Raw genomic sequence first — 16,688 nt, 5'->3', positions numbered from 1 at the left:
CCTGCACCCTCCCCTGCTGCTGGAGCCCATCTGCCTCTGTGAGCGGCCAAGGATGGGCTCGCTGGAGTCCTGAGATGCAAGGGCAATGCGTGAGGCTGCCTCCGCCACACTAACAGCAAGTGCGTCGATGCTCTGCTAGAGCTATCGCGTCGCAGGCACAAGGCCGCAACAGCTAGGTGATGCCATGTGTTGCTTTGTGCTTACAGATGACCAGCCAGAAGAGCAGCAGCCTTCCCATGAGCTATCGCCATCTGGGGACGGGGGAGATGACGAGGGAGGGGACAACTATGTGCTCCCTGAGCTGGAGACCCCATCAGGCCCACCGAATGGGGACACAACATCGGGGGCAACGTCTCGTTTGAGGGGTTTGAGTACTCTGAGGCTCCTGGCCCCAGTGGCCTACAGCAACGCCAAGCGGGAGGGGAAGCTCAGAGACTAGCTCCCCGGAGGGTGAGTCAGCACAGTAGTCCTGCTCAGAGACAGGCAGACCATGGACCCGGACTTGGTGGCTATGTCCTGGGAGAACATGGAAATGCACAGCAACCTCATGGGTGCATTGGGTAGGGTCCCGCAGAGGATCGACGCACTTGCTATGAGTGTGGCGGAGGTAGCCTCGTGCATTGCCCGTGCATCTCAGGACTCCAGCTCACAGAGGCAGATGGGCTCTAGCAGCGATAGTGGAGTCCCAGAGGGGATGGCGCATGCCATGGGTGATGTGGCAGCAGCTATCGCATCGCAGGCACAAGTCACACAACAGCTAGGTGATGCCAGCGATCACTGACTGCTGCCGTCCTCTCTGTGTTCCCCACAGTCCGCCGGGGAAGTGACGGTGCCGAAGCAGGCCAGCAAGTTGTGCTCACACATCGTGCTCCGGATGCTGAGGCTCAACCCTGTGTGAGTCGCAGTGGTCCCCTGGAAATGGAAGTTGCTGTCCTTCCTCAAGATCATCATCATCATAGGCAGTCCCTTGCTTCCACTCTAAAAGTGAGTTCTCAGGTGACTGAACAGTCCAATATGGGAATTACAGTCTCGGTCACAGGTGGGACAGACAGTCGTTGGAAGAAAGGGTGAGTGGGGAGACTGGTTTGTCGCATGCTCCTTCCACTGTCTGCACTTGATTTCTGCATGCTCTCGGCGACAAGATTCGAGATGCTCAGCACCCTCCCGGATGCTCTTCCTCCACTTAAGGGCGGTCTTGGGCCAGGAATTCCCAGGTGTCAGTAGGGATGTTGCACTTTATCAAGGAGGCTTTGAGGGTGTCCTTGAAACATTTCCTCTGCCTACCTGGGGCTTGCTTGCCGTGTAGGCGTTCCAAGTAGAGTGCTTACTTTGTGAGTCTCATGTCGAGCATGCGGATGATGTGGCACGCCCAACGGAGCTGGTCGAGTGTGGTCAGTGCTTCGATGCTGGGGATGTTGCCCTGATCGAGAACACTGACGTTGGTGCGTCTATCCTCAAGATAACAGCATTCCGGTTCCAAGCACTGCCACTCCGACTTTGCACCTAACGCGGACCACACCCGAGCCTTCACAGACCGATGCCGCCGATGTTGAGGCGGAGAAGTCAGAAGCCGGGCCTTCCACGGCCAGTGCGGGTCCAGGGCGCAATTTGGCAGTCTGTATGTCTGGCCCATACATGCAGCAGCCCTCAAGCAGTCCAGCTGTAGGCACTGAGGCCTCATTGAGGAGGAGCAGAAGGCATGGGGGAGGGGGGAGGGCAAAGGTCGGGGGGGGGGGAAGGTCAGGCCAAGTCTGATTAAGGACTAGCACCACATTGGGGACTGTGGAAATGTACTTTTAAAGTTGCATACACTGTTTTATGTATCCTTTTGCAATAAAACAAAATGGAGTCCCGATCCTGCCAGAAGCTTCTGCAGCAAACAGTCTGTTTGCATAAACATGCTAACCTTGACTGAAACTGCTGATAGCTGATTAATAGCCACCAGACAACATTAAGACTGTCCTGCTGAGATAAGTACCACCCATTGTGCTCCCCTCTATTATCAATAGTCTGTCACTATGCCACACCTTAGAAGGGCTAGATAAAAGCTGTAAAGATGCAGCACCAATTCACCCCCTAAGAGTTAATCAAATTACCAGCCATTATCTCTTGTATAGAACTCATCCATAATGTGCAAGAAGCCAATTACCCAATCAACCACTATGGAAATCATGGGCCCAAGTAGATGGCCAGGAAATTGGGCAATCCTAAAACAATGCAAAACCAGTGAAAGCACATTATCACACCCTAATCGAGTTACTGCTGTCTAGCCCACCAAAAACACTGACAAAGGAGACATTTGGAAATATGTAAAAGACTCAGACAAGGATGTGGTAATCATTAACTGATTGGAGAACTCTTGATCTGTTTTCGCTGACTGCAAAGGCAGAACCAATACACAGGATGGAACCATAACTTGTTTGTTCTACTGTATAAATACATTGTGAATCTGTACCATATTGAGAGCCTCCGCTTACCCTTTGACTGGACAGGACTCTCCCTTGCTGCAAGTAAAACTATTAAAGGAACATCTACCGGAGCTGATTGTGTTAGAGTTTTATATTGAGAGTTAAGATTTCGACAGTTACTGCTTGGAGGTTCCAACGAGATCGCTTACTCTCTACTCTGTGAGTGAACAGATGCTGGCATAGTGCCTCTTCAGTGAAGGGCTTAAATGGCCAGAATAAGGTGAGCCTTTTTCTCACAAGGGGTCTCTTTACTGTTGAATCGTATATGTAATCTGTTGTCCACAATGGAGGTACTGCGATCTACGAGACTCGAAATTTAAGAGCTAAAGTTATTTTTGTAATCATTTCCTTCTCAGCTTATAGGCAGAAGGGATCTGATCCTGAAAATATCTGATTTTGAAACAGCCCGGGGAGATTTTCATTAGTAAAAGGTAAAAAGAGCGCTATTGATCGATGATCCTTGTGTGATAGGACCATAAAGGGAATTATCCTTGTTTGATAGGATAATACAAGTCCCTAAAGGAAAGTTCCTTGTGTGATAGGACTGCCTTAGAAAGGACAGGGTCCTTGTGTGATAGGATCTGGGTCCTTGTGTGATAGGACCATAAATTTTATTAATATAAGTTAAGGACTCGGTCTGAAGTGGCGTACAACGCAGACTGAGAATTGACTATTTGTTTCGATAGAGTTTAAGGCTATGATTTGTATACCCACGTGAATGTTGATTGTCCTAGTTGTCCTTGTTATACTGTTGTGTTCAATACCTTTGTACAACATTGCAATTAGAAGAACGGGAAGAGTCACTAGGGAAAATTGTGATTCGGGAAAAAAAACAACAAGGATTGATTGGGAAAAGAAACAGTAACTGATTGATCAACTACGGTTGGTTCATGTCAACATATCTCACACACACAGACTGAGCCCGAATAAAGAGCCTTTTCAGGCCACATGACGGCCAGGAGAAGTGGACGTAGAGAACTCGGTTGAGCAAAAGGATTGTGAGATCAGAAACTGTGAAAAATCTTAATCATCCAGAATGGGTGCCAGAGCAAGTAAAACACCACTAAAGGGCACACCAGCCTATTTTATGCTCCAGAATTGTGGTCAGTCTTCAATTGACCACCTAAAAAAAAATGGGTAAAATGGACTAAGGGTGAAAACAGGCCATTTCCACCCGATGGTTCATTTAATTTAGAAAGAATAACATGCCTAGAGGAGTGTCTTATAGACAGAGACCCAGGTAGAAGTAAAAAGAAAGTAATAGAAAAGGCCTGGGTTCCGATTTTTCGAGCCCACGTAAAATTAACAGAGGAAGTAAATCAATATGTAAGAAAAGAGAAAAAAAACCTGATAGTGACTCTCTTAAGAGTATGGATCCAAAAATAGAGCTAGTCAAACAATAAACTTTGTTGAATGAAGAAAGACTTTTGTGAATGTCTGTCTTTGAATGAGAGTCCTTGTGTGATTTTTGACTGCGGAATATTTGAGGTGGGAATTAATGAATTTTTCATGTGTCTGAAAGCCTGCTTCAGTAGGTGTTGGAGCTGTCTGCTGTTTTAGCTCCACCCACTTTTTCGGACAGAATTAAAGTTTTTTGTAACCCTTTGTAGTGTTGTCCTGTATGTGGGAAGTTTTAAGAAAGTGTGAACCTAGAATTGAATTACATTTTAAGTTAGAAACACAGGTGTGGATTTATTCGGATGAAAAGTTACGGAGCTAGGAAATGCACAAAGGATAGGTTTGTTGAGCAAAAGATAAAAAATGAGTGGTCCTGTTGGTTTTAAAAAAAAAAATTTCGACACGCTCACTTGTCAAAAGAAAACACATAATCATTGATTACATTGGGTTGAAAGACAATAAATTTACTCCAGAAATGAAATAAAGAATGGAGAAGGGAAGTTGAAATGCCTTTAAAAAAACGCCTGTTTGGGTCTCTCGAGGCTGGGGAAGTACACCCCCATTTTCCTTTGTGTAAAACCTTGACATGAAAGCTTCTAGCTCAGTAAAAAGAGTTTTAAATAAAAGATTGGCAGTACAATATTTGAATTGGGATTTTGAGATATTCCAGGTGATTCTCCTTGATAAACATTTGGGTTGTATTGGAAAATCTTGGGTTTAGAAGCCTTTTTAATAAAATTACACAACTACTGCGTCAGAAGCTGAAGCTTAAAAAGATGTAATTTATGAGCCACTGTATCATAAAATTGAAGTTACAGAGCAAACAATTGGAGTTTTTGATGTTCAGCTTCTAAACCAGAAGTTGGGCACACAATTATAAAACAAGTACTTTGCATTCTGTGATCTGTGAATCACTGTAAGCATAAACGAGAAGTCCAAGTAACACACTGATTTTTCCGGTTCAGAAGCCCAATAGTGACAAATGGAGGTTTGTCCAAGACCTACGAGCCGTGAATAAATCTGTAATTCCCAACTGATCCGGTGGTACCCAATCCTGCGACTATACTTACCAGTATTCTAGCAAACTCAACGTATTATACGGTGATTGATCCATGTTCGGCATTTTTCTCAATACCCATTCACCCAGAGTCCCAATTCCTGTTTGCCTTCACGTATAAAGGACGCCAATATACGTGGACAAGACTCCTGCAGGGATTTACCGAAAGCCCTAATATGTTTTCACAATGCTTAAAGAAGGATCTGGAAGATGGAATTTTACCAGCAGGTTCTACACTTGTGCAGTATGTTGATGACTTACTGCTCGTCTCACCCTCCAAATTAGCCTGCGAAACAGATTCTCTTGTGTTATTAAAAGTCTTGGCCTCGAAAGGACACAAAGTGTCAAAGGCGAAATTACAATTTGTCTCCGAAAGGGTTCGCTATTCGGACACAAATTGGTCAGAGATACAAGACAATTGACACAAGACCGAGTAAAAGCAATCTGCTCTGCTCCACTAGCAATAGCCAAGAGAGAAATAAAACATTTACTCGGCATGTCAGGATATTGCAGGCAAGGGATTATGAGTTATTCCGAGATAGTTAGACCATTGTTAGACATGTCCATGCCCTCACTACCAGAAAAGTTGATTTGGAATGAAATATCCCGGAATGCTTTCCAGAATCTTAAGCAGTCCCTCACTTCAGCACCAGCCTTGGGATTACCAGATTACACTAAGTCATTCAACTTACTTGCTCATCACAAGTCGGGTTTTGCACAATCTGTTTTGACTCAGTTACATGGAGACAGGCAGCGACCGATAGCGCATTTCAGTACCCAACTAGACCCAGTGGCACGCGGACTATCAGGATGTCTTCCTTCTTTGGCAGCAGCTTATTATGCTGTACAACAGGCTCAGACAATAACTCTAAATTATCAAACCATTTTATATAGCCCACACTCCGTCGAGATTTTACTTACTAAATGTGCCACTCAACACCTAACTTCTGCAAGAACCACTAAATATGAAGTTGAACTGTTATCAAATCCGAACCTTATCATTAAAAGATGTACTACCTTAAATCCAGCCACTCAACTCCCCACGGAAGAAGACGACAAACCCCATTCATGTGAAATGGTAACCGAATTAGTGACTAAACCACATATCAATCTAACAGATGTACCAATGTGTAACCCTGATCTAGTGTACTATGTTGACGGATCAGCCTTACGAAATGATAGGGGCCAACCTAAAGCGGCTTATGCAATTGTAACCCAGTTTCATGTTGTCAAAACAGCCTCTCTTCCAGACTCCTTTTCAGCCCAACAAGCCGAATTATTTGCATTAACTCGAACCTGTATTCTGGCTGAAGGACAAACAGTTAATATCTACACTGACTCCAGGTATGCTTTTAGAATAACGCATGACTATGGACAAATTTGGAAAATTCGTGGGTACCTGACTTCTTCAGGAACCACTATCAAGAATGCAAAACAAGTAGAAAATCTTCTGCGAGCCATTCAATGCCCCTTAAAACTTGCCATTATCAAATGCCAAGCACATACAGGCCAGTTGAATGAGGTAGCACTTGGGAACGCCAGAGCTGATAGTGCAGCTAAGTCAGCAGCTCTGTCAAAAGGGGGGATGCAGGTGTCATTGTTTCCACTAAGGAAAAATAATTGCTCAGATCCGCCACCCACTATTAATGACATGCTGGCCTTTCAGACACAGGCCGGTACGGAGGAGATGTTGACCTGGACAAAAGATCAATGTTATAAAAATCCAGAAGGAATATGGGTTTACTATGACAGCCGCGTGGTGGCGTCCAAATCCTTACTTTCATGGATTGCCCGATGTGTTCATACATTCACACATGCGGGCAAAGGGGGGATGGCAGATTATATTTTGGCAACTTGGTATACACCAGGTATTTCGGCAATTGCAAAACAAATCTGTGAAAATTGTGTTATCTGTCAGACAATTAATCCAGGTAAAATGGAAAAAGTAGAATCTGCCTCCCACCCAAATCCAATGGGGCTTTTGTACATTTACAAATGGATTTTATTGAATTACCTGTGTGTATGGGATTTAAGCATGTTATTGTAGATGTGTTCTCTTGATGGATTGAAGCCTTTCCATGTAAAAAGGCCGATGCCACTACTGTTGCTAAATTTTCGTTAAAAGAAATCGTACCGCGCTTCGGAATTCCTGCTAAGCTTTCTAGTGATAATGGGTCACATTTCAAGGGAACTGTTATAAAAGAAACAAGCTTTACAGATTAACCAACGTTTTCATTGCAGTTATCATCCACAATCAGCTGGACTTGTTGAAAGATATAATGGAATGCTTAAAAATAAGTTGGCAAAATTATGTAATGACACTGGTCTAAAATGGGTAGAACTGATGCCCTTAGCCTTGATGGTAATGCGATCTGCAACCAACAGAACAACATGAGATAGTTATTGGACGTCCCCAACAACTACCTTTTACAGCACCATTTACTGCAAAACAAATGGACATCGATAAAATGGAAGGAAATATATTGAATTATTGTATTGCGCTAAGCAAATGTAGTTCCAGCTTTCATTCGCAGGTAAAAGAAGCTCAAGTCGAACCAGCGGGAGGGAAGTGTCATAATGTGGAGCCCGGAGAATTCATTTACATCAAGATCTTTAAAAGAAAAAGCAGTCTGCAACCAAGATTTGAAGGACCATACCAGGTCTTGCTGGCGACTAATACTGCAATCAAGGTAAAGGAAAGACCAACATGGATCCATGCGTCCCATTGCAAAAGGGCACCCGACCAGGAAGAAGGGAAGAAGGAACCAGAGGAACAGAAAAAGGAAGAACGAATAAAGAACTGTACGGACTATGGGGACTGATAGTGCTATGCTTAACAGGGTTGTACTTTGCGTTATTGATAATCCAGGGGTACAGAAACGTGAACAAAGGGAACTACAGGAAAATGTATTTATGGCGCTGAGTCATAAGTATGCTCAAGAAAGAAATTTGTCTAACTGTTGGAAATGTTCCCATGTACCTGTCCACTCCAAAGGGGGTATTCCCCTAAGATCCATCCCCTTTAATGAATCAGAAATGGCAGAATGGTTAATAGTGCAAAATAGGACAAACCTAACCAAGGTGTCAGAAACGAAGGATCTAACAGAATGGAGGTTAGCAGGGTATAATCTTACTATCCCTGAAAGGTTGTACCAGCCAAATTATAATAATAACCGTCAGCCACCCTTCCTAAGTATTACTCCCGGATTAGGAAATCCTGAAGGTATAATATGCCTAGTAAGTAATGAGACGAAAGGACCAGAAATGGGATGCAGCAAGTGTTCCCAAATGACTAAATGGCAAGCCATGACAAATCTCACCGACGGGAGAAAGATAGCAACCGTTAATTGGACGAGGTCCATAATAAAGCCTCAGGTGAAGGGTGGGACAGTGAGACCACTCAAGTATGGATGGCACGAAAGGACCAAAGACTGACATCCTATAATTGCACTTACTTTATTTGTGGCCATAAAGCCTACCCATGGTTACCAGCCAACTGGACAGGGTCCTGTTACTTAGGATATGTGGTACCCTTTATTGGACAATGAAGACTCTCAGGGATGCCTATGGAAGTCATAGACTTAAACGGGATTTGACAAGGTTAAATGGAATATTCAGGGTAATGATACTACCCTATGGAATAGCATCAAAATGAATGGCAATTACGGGAACTGGCTAATTTAGTAGAATCAGTAGCCAACACAACTTCACAAGCCTTCGAAGGGGTGAATGACGAAACAGTAGCCATTCGAACAGTGGCTCTCCAAAATCGTATGGCCTTAGATTATCTCCGAGCCAAAGAAGGAGGGACATGCGTGTTAATTGGTGGAGAATGCTGTACATATATCCCGGATAAGTCAGAAGAGATCGGCAGTCTAGCTGAATATATTAGGAAAAAGGTAATAGAGTACAAACAGACTATTGGCCAGGACGGTACCACCTTGTGGGATTGGGCATCGGGATGGTTGGGATCCCTAGGGAGATCTTTAGTACAGGGTTTGATCATATTCTTGCTGATAATCTTTGCCCTATATCTTTTGTTTGTCTTAGTCAAGTGTTGCTGTGCCAGATTGGGAAAAACAGTGTTACCAACCGAGACCACTGCTAGGGTTATGGTAGCAACAACTACTGAAGGTTCTTGTGTGGAAATGGAAATAGAAAGACTATGCAAGATTAGAATGGATTAAGTTGTCCTTGTGAAGGACAAAAGGGGGGAATGTGGAAATGTACTTTTAAAGTTGCATACACTGTTTCATGTACCCTTTTGCAATAAAACAAAATGGAGTCCCGATCCTGCCAGAGACTTCTGCAGCAAACAGTCTGTTTGCATAAACATGCTAACCTTGACTAAAACTGCTGATAGCTGATTAATAACCACCAGACAACATTAAGACTGTCCTGCTGAGATAAGTACCACCCATTGTGCTCCCCTCTATTATCAATAGTCTGTCACTATGCCACACCATAGAAGGGCTAGATAAAGGCTGTAAAGATGCAGCACCAATTCACCCCCTGAGAGATAATCAAATTACCAGCCATTATCTCTTGTACAGAACTCATCCATAATATGCAAGAAGCCAATTACCCAATCAACCACTATGGAAATCATGGGCCCAAGTAGATGGCCAAGAAACTGGACAATCCTGAAACAATCCAAAACCAGTGATAGCACATTATCACACCCTAATTGAGTTACTGCTGTCTAGCCCACCAAAAACACTGACAAAGGAGACATTTGGAAATATGTAAAAGACTCAGACAAGGATGTGGTAATCTTTAACTGATTGGAGAACTCTTGATCTGTTTTCGCTGACTGCAAAGGCAGAACCAATACACAGGATGGAACCATAACTTGTTTGTTCTACTGTATAAATACATTGTGAATCTGTATCATATTGAGAGCCCCCGCTTAGCCTTTGACTGGACGGGACTCTCCCTTGCTGCAAGTAAAACTATTAAAGGAACATCTACCGGAGCTAATTGTGTTAGAGTCTTATATTGAGAGTCGAGATTTCGACAGGACATGTAATGAAAATTGTTTAATCAGCCCTGTATATAGTTACGGTATATTGCTGCACTCCATTATGGTTGAGTGTGTTGCAACAGAACGTTGTATTTTGTTTGTTTTTTGGGGGGGGAGTGTGTATGTGTTTGTTTGTTTCAGTAAAATGTTGCTTTGACCGCTTACCATTGGCGTCTCGTGTATCATTGCAAACTTAACTGCAGATGTGCCATTATGGTGGCCAATAGCGTGGCCAGTATTAGCTGCATCCCTCAGCTTCCTCCATTCAAGAGAACTGATTGATTATGAGCTGCCAACGTGTGATTCTTGGTCCAGCAGCATCTCCACGCTGCCTTCCCCATAGATGATGTGGCTGTTCAATTGGGGCCTCACCAGGCTCGTGTTCGTCGTCCTCCTCCTCCTGAGGTGAGCCTGCAATCCCCACTGGCAATGCCTGGCCCCGCATGGTGGCCAAGTTGTGCAGCATGCAGCACACCACAATGAATTCCGAGACCTGTTGAGGAGAGTATTAAAGGCTGCCTCCAGAGCAGAGCAGGCATGGGAATCGCTGCTTCAGCACACCTATTGTCTGCTCGATGATGGTGGCCACATGGCTCTCATTGTAGCACTGCTCCGCTTCTGTGATGGGGTTGCGAAGGGGAGTCATGAGCCACATGGCTAGGCCGTAACCTTTGTCGCCAATCAGCCAGCTGCGCCATTCCCATGGTGGCCAAAACAATCGTGAGATATTGCTCTCACGCAGGATGAAAGCATCATGTGCGCTCCCTGGTAGTCAATGGCTCCTTCAACCCTCGGGAAGCCCGCAATCCTGACAAACCCACATGCCCGCTCATTCTGGCTCTCCCTGCTCATTGGGAACGTTATTGAGTCCATTCTGAGGGTGTAGAGAGCCTTTATGACTTGGTAAATGCAGTGATGTGCAACGTATTGAGAGATGCTGATTATGTCCCCTGCTGCAGCCTGGAAGGAACTGAAGGCATAGAAGGCCAGCACCACCATCACCTTCACCTTGACGGGCAGTGCAGTCCTGGCGCGCTGAAAGGCTGTAGGTCTGCCGGTAGAAGATGGCATATTTCTGTCTGCACTTCCTTATGGAAGCGCAGCCTTCTCACACACTGCTCCTCAGAGAGCTGGAATTATGAGGGTTGCTGCCTGAAAGCCGGTGGGGGATAAGGCCACCTCCCTAGATGTCTTTGGCCTCTCCTCATCTGTGGGCAGACATGGACAAGAGCCCTTCTATCTTGACACCGCCTAGCAATAGCTTGGAGTAGGATACGCTGGTGAACATTAAATTATTTCACTGAAGTTGTAAGGACACTGTAATGGCAGATAAATCTGCCGCTTTAAAGTCTGAGCTTCACGCAGCGTGCTGTGCGCAAACGATGCAGTCAATGTGACCTCCGATTTAGGATCCTGCTCCCTCACTTTAAACACGCAGCAAATAGCGCCTACTCGCTCGTGGGATAGCCTGGTTTTTCAGGCGTCACTTGGGATTAACACCCCAAAATCTTAAAAGCCGAAAATCCAGGCTTTAAAACTCCCAAATGGTCAGAGCTAAATGGTTAGAGTAAACATATTCCATTACTTGAGATTTGCAGTCTACTGTCTTCTCATAACAACTCTTTGGAGAGTTCCTGCCTGGTCAGATATTATGGAGCACGATGTTAAGCTGCTTGACTGGAATTAAACACAAATATATCCAACCTTACCTTTGAGCTTGTCTGTGAAAGTTTTAATCTTTTTGCTTTTATTTCCAGACTTCCAGAGTCACTGCAACGTGTAATATGTGTTCTGCTGTTACCCTGGTAACACTGTGAAGCAAAGTGAGCTCCACCTCCTAATTTCAATGGAAGAGAGCAGAGAGACAGTGCAGCTGCTGCAGGCACTATCTGCTCTCTGGGGCCCCCTAGGAGGGCTGATCCATGATCCCAACTGTAAGAATTTATGCCACAAGAAAAAAAGCACCTCCATGAGAAGAATTAAGCTCTGAACCCACGTTCGTGCCAGCCTGCGCCCAAACTCTCTGGCCTTGGTTAGGTGCATCCCTGTCGGGGGACAGTGTGCACTTGAGGAGGATAGTGATAGACTTTAGAAAGACAGCGACAGGCTGGAGAAATGGGTAGACACGTGGCAGATGAAATTTAATGCAGAAAAGTGCTTAGTGGTACATTTTGGTAGGAAGAACAAGAGAGGCAATACAAACTAAAGAAAACAATTCTAAAGAGGGTGCATGAACAGAGAGACCTGGGGGTGCACGTGCACAAATTGTTGAAGGTGGCAGGGCAGTTTGAAAAAGCGGTTGAAAAAAGCCTACGGGATCCTGGGCTTCATAATTGGAGGCACAGAATATAAAAGCAAGGAAGTTATGACGAACCTTTATAAAACACTGGTTCGGCCTCAATTGGAGTATTGTGTCCAATTCTGGGCACCGCACTTTAGGAAGGATGTGAAGGCCTTAGAGAGAGTCCAGAAAAGATTTACAAGAATAGTTCCAGGGATGAGGGACTTCAGTTACGTGGATAGACTGGTGAAGCTGGGGTTGTTCTCCTTGGAGCAGAGAAGGTTGAGAGAAGATTTGATAGAGGTGTACAAAATCACGATGAGTCTAGACAAAGTAGATAGAAAGAAATTGCTCCTATTGGCAGAATGGTCGAGAGCCAGCAGGCACAGATTTAAGGTGGTTGGCTAAAGAAACAAAGGTGACTTGAGGTGAAAACGAGCGAGTGGTTAGGATCTGAAAGGATGGTGGAGGCAGACTCAATCGTGGCTTCCAAAAGGGAATTGGATAAGTGCCTAAAGGAAAAAAAGCTGCAGGGCTATGGAGAAAGGGCGGGGGAGTGGGATTAGCTGAAGTGCTTTTTTATAAACTGCCCATGACACATGGGAAACAATTTCTTGTAAGAAACACAGTAGACACACTTCACAAACATTATGTCAACAATTGAGGGAAACATAGCTACTGCTAGATTTACCAATGGGCTATTTAACTATCTAATACATTACTACAAAATATGTTTAAAAAAATCCATGCACAGGCATCTTCCACCCTTCAAGATGTAGTTCTGGATCTGGAATATTAGGTCCTTCATTGAAACACCTGTAAACTCTTCCCTTTTTGGCGTGGAAGCAAATCATCCTCGATTCGAAGGACTGCCCATGATGATGATGACATTACTCCACTTCAAAGCATGTAACTTCTGAGTTTTCATCTAATCATCGGCCGGGGCATGAAATTGGAAAATGCCGGCCTATCTGGGAGCAGGGATCGATCACTGTACCAGAAAGGGTAGACCCAAGGTACACTCAATATTGAGCTTCATTTAAATTAGACAGGCGAGCTGCGGACGCCTGCCGCGCGTCCCCAGGGTTCTCGCCAACAAAGTAGATTAAAATTTTGGGCCGCTGAGTCTCCAGCAATAGCCCTCAGGCAGACCCTATGCAGGAGGGGTGGGGGAAGCAATTGGGAGGAGATTGAGTGAGATCCTGTAATAGTCTTCGGAACTGCTGCGGAGCCGGGGCAGGGTGGGGAGGGGGGAGCATGGAGAGTGCATAGGGAGCAGAATATGCCCTTGCACACCATCCGACATATTGGACATTCAGATGCCTATTTTTGCCTGTAAAATGGGGACAGTGTCAACAAATTTCTAGGCCCGGGTATCCAGTTTGAGCTCAGTTTGCGCGGATTTATAATACAAATGTAGCAATAGTGTGAAGCAGTTAGCTATGCGCTATCACTGCACCTATTGCGTTATTGCAGCCTGAATCCAGAGTCAGGGCCCAACCTGATACCACAGTGCCACTCCCTGGTGAAAGAAGGAGTCTTGTTACATTTTGTAGTCAGTTTGAGTCCTCACATCTGCTTTACACTCCAAGCGTTGGTGTAAAGCCAAAACCACCTTGAACTGACATTAAATTGAAGTTTAAATGCACAGCAAGAGACAATAGTAAAGGATAATTTCTGACAAGAACATGTTTTCAGCCATCTTTTATCTATTTATGAGGGATAAAGCTAACTTTGGCACTTTTATTTTACTTTGAACACATTGAAATCGCCTTTGCCTTTTTAAAGCTTGCATTTTACAACATGACTGGTGACATATCAGTTTGTAGTTGATTGTGACATACTGGTATGTTAAATGGGTAGAGAGGGAGAGAAAAAGAAGAGAGAGGCAGACAGAGAGAGGGGGGTAGAAAGGGAGAGAGGAAAGAGGAGGAGAAAGAGAGTGAGAGGAGGTAAAGAAAAAGCAAGGGAGAGAGAGAAAGAAACAAGTGATGGAAAAGGGGGAGAGAGAAAGATAGTTATAAATAAAAAGAGGTGGAGAGGGGACGGGAGAGAAAGGGAACAAAGGAGAAGGAGAAAGAAAGAGGCAGAAAAGAGAAAGATATGTGCACATATACAAGCACGTGAGGAATTTAAAGAGAAACCGAGGGAGAATGGCACTGAACACAGTTCAGTCACACAATGGAGTGCCAATTCTGGAAGGCCCAGAAAGGTAGAGACAAAACATTTTGACAGAGCTGTCGAAAAAGAAGTTATTAATATCCACAAATGTGCAAATGTACAGTAATATAATCCTTCACTTTTGATATAGTAATGCAACTGTATTAATAGTAATGTGTATTTGAAACAGAGGAATCTAATTTTAAAAGATGCACAGAATGCAAATGGTATCAAGGATGAGTTAGAATTTATCCCAAATTTCAAGAGAAAATGTAATAGAATTATTTGCCTTGTGTAATATGTGAGACAAATATAATGAAATGCTATAAAGTATCAGACCTTTATTAGACAGAAAATCGGCCCAACTTCCTTAACCTTTCCTTATAACTTAAATTCCTAATAGCCAGAATTAGCTTGCCCTTGCACCCCCAAAGGGGTAACAATATGTTTAGGTTGTTATTGGTCTATGTCTCTTTTTTCTAAGCAATGAAAGGAAAAACCTTTATTTGAGAACTCTAACTTTTTAGTATTTAATTTGTCCAGCTGTACTTTCCTCTAACTTCTATTAAATTACTTTTCAGTACATTTGAGGACAAGTAGAGGATATTGCGGATCCCAACATTCTAGCTCCCCCTTTTTCTTTTAATTTGTTATTTCTCTCTGGCTCCTGTGAAAAGATGTCCCTTCCCAGCAAATAAAATGGGTAATGTACATTTTCTTCTTCACAATGAAATTATGAGATTATGCAGCTTTCAAATGTGTAAGAGCTCAGAATACAATTCCACGAGCTGATTGCTAACCACAGTGAAAAACAACTTTCACTACAAAAACCCCATGGCTCTTCCTCAGCCAGGCAACCCATTAGCTTCTTGATCTCTGAATACCATGCTGGAGCTTTCTACTGAGGTGCCAGGGATGGCTGAGTCTCTGATTATCCTACTCTGTATTGAATATTCTACGCTCTACTTGGTACCTTCGCACCTTCCCCTGAACACCAACAGAGTATCATGAACTGATCATGTGAGGAATCAAAGACATAAACCTATGCGACATTAAAGGAATAGTATTGTCTGTGAATATTTCCGTGTTGTCTGTGATACCTCTTCCCCTGTAACTAATTTTGTTTTAACATGAGAACCATTTGTAGTTATGATGGCTGCATTTTAAGAATAAGGCTATTGCGGAACATTAGAATTAGATATTCCTTTAGTGATCACATATTCCTTCAATAAACAACTACAAATTAAATACTTTATGAGGTTTGATGGAGAAATGATACTGCAGCCCTCAAAAGATCAATTAATGATTAACCCCCCCATCCCGCCGCCCCGCAAAATCCTTCTGCTTTTACTTGCCTTTATCTGGCCCATTCCACTCCCTTTACTCATTTCCCAGGTTACTAAGGTACTAGGTTAACTTCCCCACATGATCAAGTCACAATAGCAAACTAACCAGATAAAACTTTACATGTTATTCTTTATTTTGACTATATATGAAGTGCCTGATTTTTTTTAAACAAAAGCAGGTACCCACCCAATCTTATAATACATCATCCTGTAACACAAGCAACACAGAAGTGGTCAAGTCATCGGTTATGTAAAATATATCTCAAACTATTCATCTAGGTTGAGTGAGTATGCCATTTATATCATGAAAATACAGAGATATAACAGCAAATTAGGTACCTAAATGGATACAATATATACCTGGCGCCAAATAACCCAGTAAAAGACTGAAAGATAAAATCATTACCTCAGTAAGAGTTGCATGACTTGTTACCTCAGTTGTGACATTTATTTTTTATTTGATTTGGATTGGTCATTGCAATTTTTAACACTGCTAACTGACAGACCTAGTATGCAAAAATATCTTCATGATGCTCCGATTCATCCTACTGAATATAACTGGCAGCACCATCACCACAAGCATTTCAAAAGTTCCAAGAGAAGGCTCACCATCACGTCCACCTCAAGGCAGCCTTGTCAGCATCATCTCGTGAACAAATAACACCATCACTTCCATTCTTACCAACCTGCTCCTCATTCAGACTTCGACCTCAACCAATGAAGCTCCCCTAAAATGAACTGTTGTAATCATAGGAATATACTCACAGCTGCGTTTCCTGGACCAAGATCTCATCTGACCTGCGCAAAGTGTTAAAGCCTATTCTGTTTGCCTATTTTTTCAGGATGTTTTTCATGTAAAAGTTTAGTTACTGATTTGGGGTAATTTCTGCAGAAGAAGTGTCCAGGCATGTAGTCAGATCTGTGTTTATGACTCATTGCGATGATGCACTGATAA

General features: G+C 43.5%; 1 protein-coding gene across 2 annotated transcripts in view; it reads right to left on the bottom strand.

Annotated features, from left to right (window-relative positions):
- Positions 1-16,688, bottom strand: part of ccdc78 (coiled-coil domain containing 78) — a 118,482-nt gene that overhangs the window by 64,189 nt on the left and 37,605 nt on the right. The window contains exon 1 of one of the 2 annotated variants that reach the window (XM_070856764.1): positions 11,656-11,728. The exons of the other annotated variant lie outside the window; for it this stretch is intronic. The gene's annotated coding sequence lies outside the window, so the exon portion shown is untranslated. Of the gene's footprint in view, positions 1-11,655; positions 11,729-16,688 lie in introns of those variants that run through there. 2 annotated transcript variants of the gene reach the window in all.

This window comes from Pristiophorus japonicus, chromosome 15 (genome assembly GCF_044704955.1).
Source record: "Pristiophorus japonicus isolate sPriJap1 chromosome 15, sPriJap1.hap1, whole genome shotgun sequence".
In the NCBI taxonomy this organism is placed as follows: domain Eukaryota; kingdom Metazoa; phylum Chordata; class Chondrichthyes; family Pristiophoridae; genus Pristiophorus; species Pristiophorus japonicus.
This window is presented reverse-complemented; position numbering and strand designations above follow the sequence as displayed.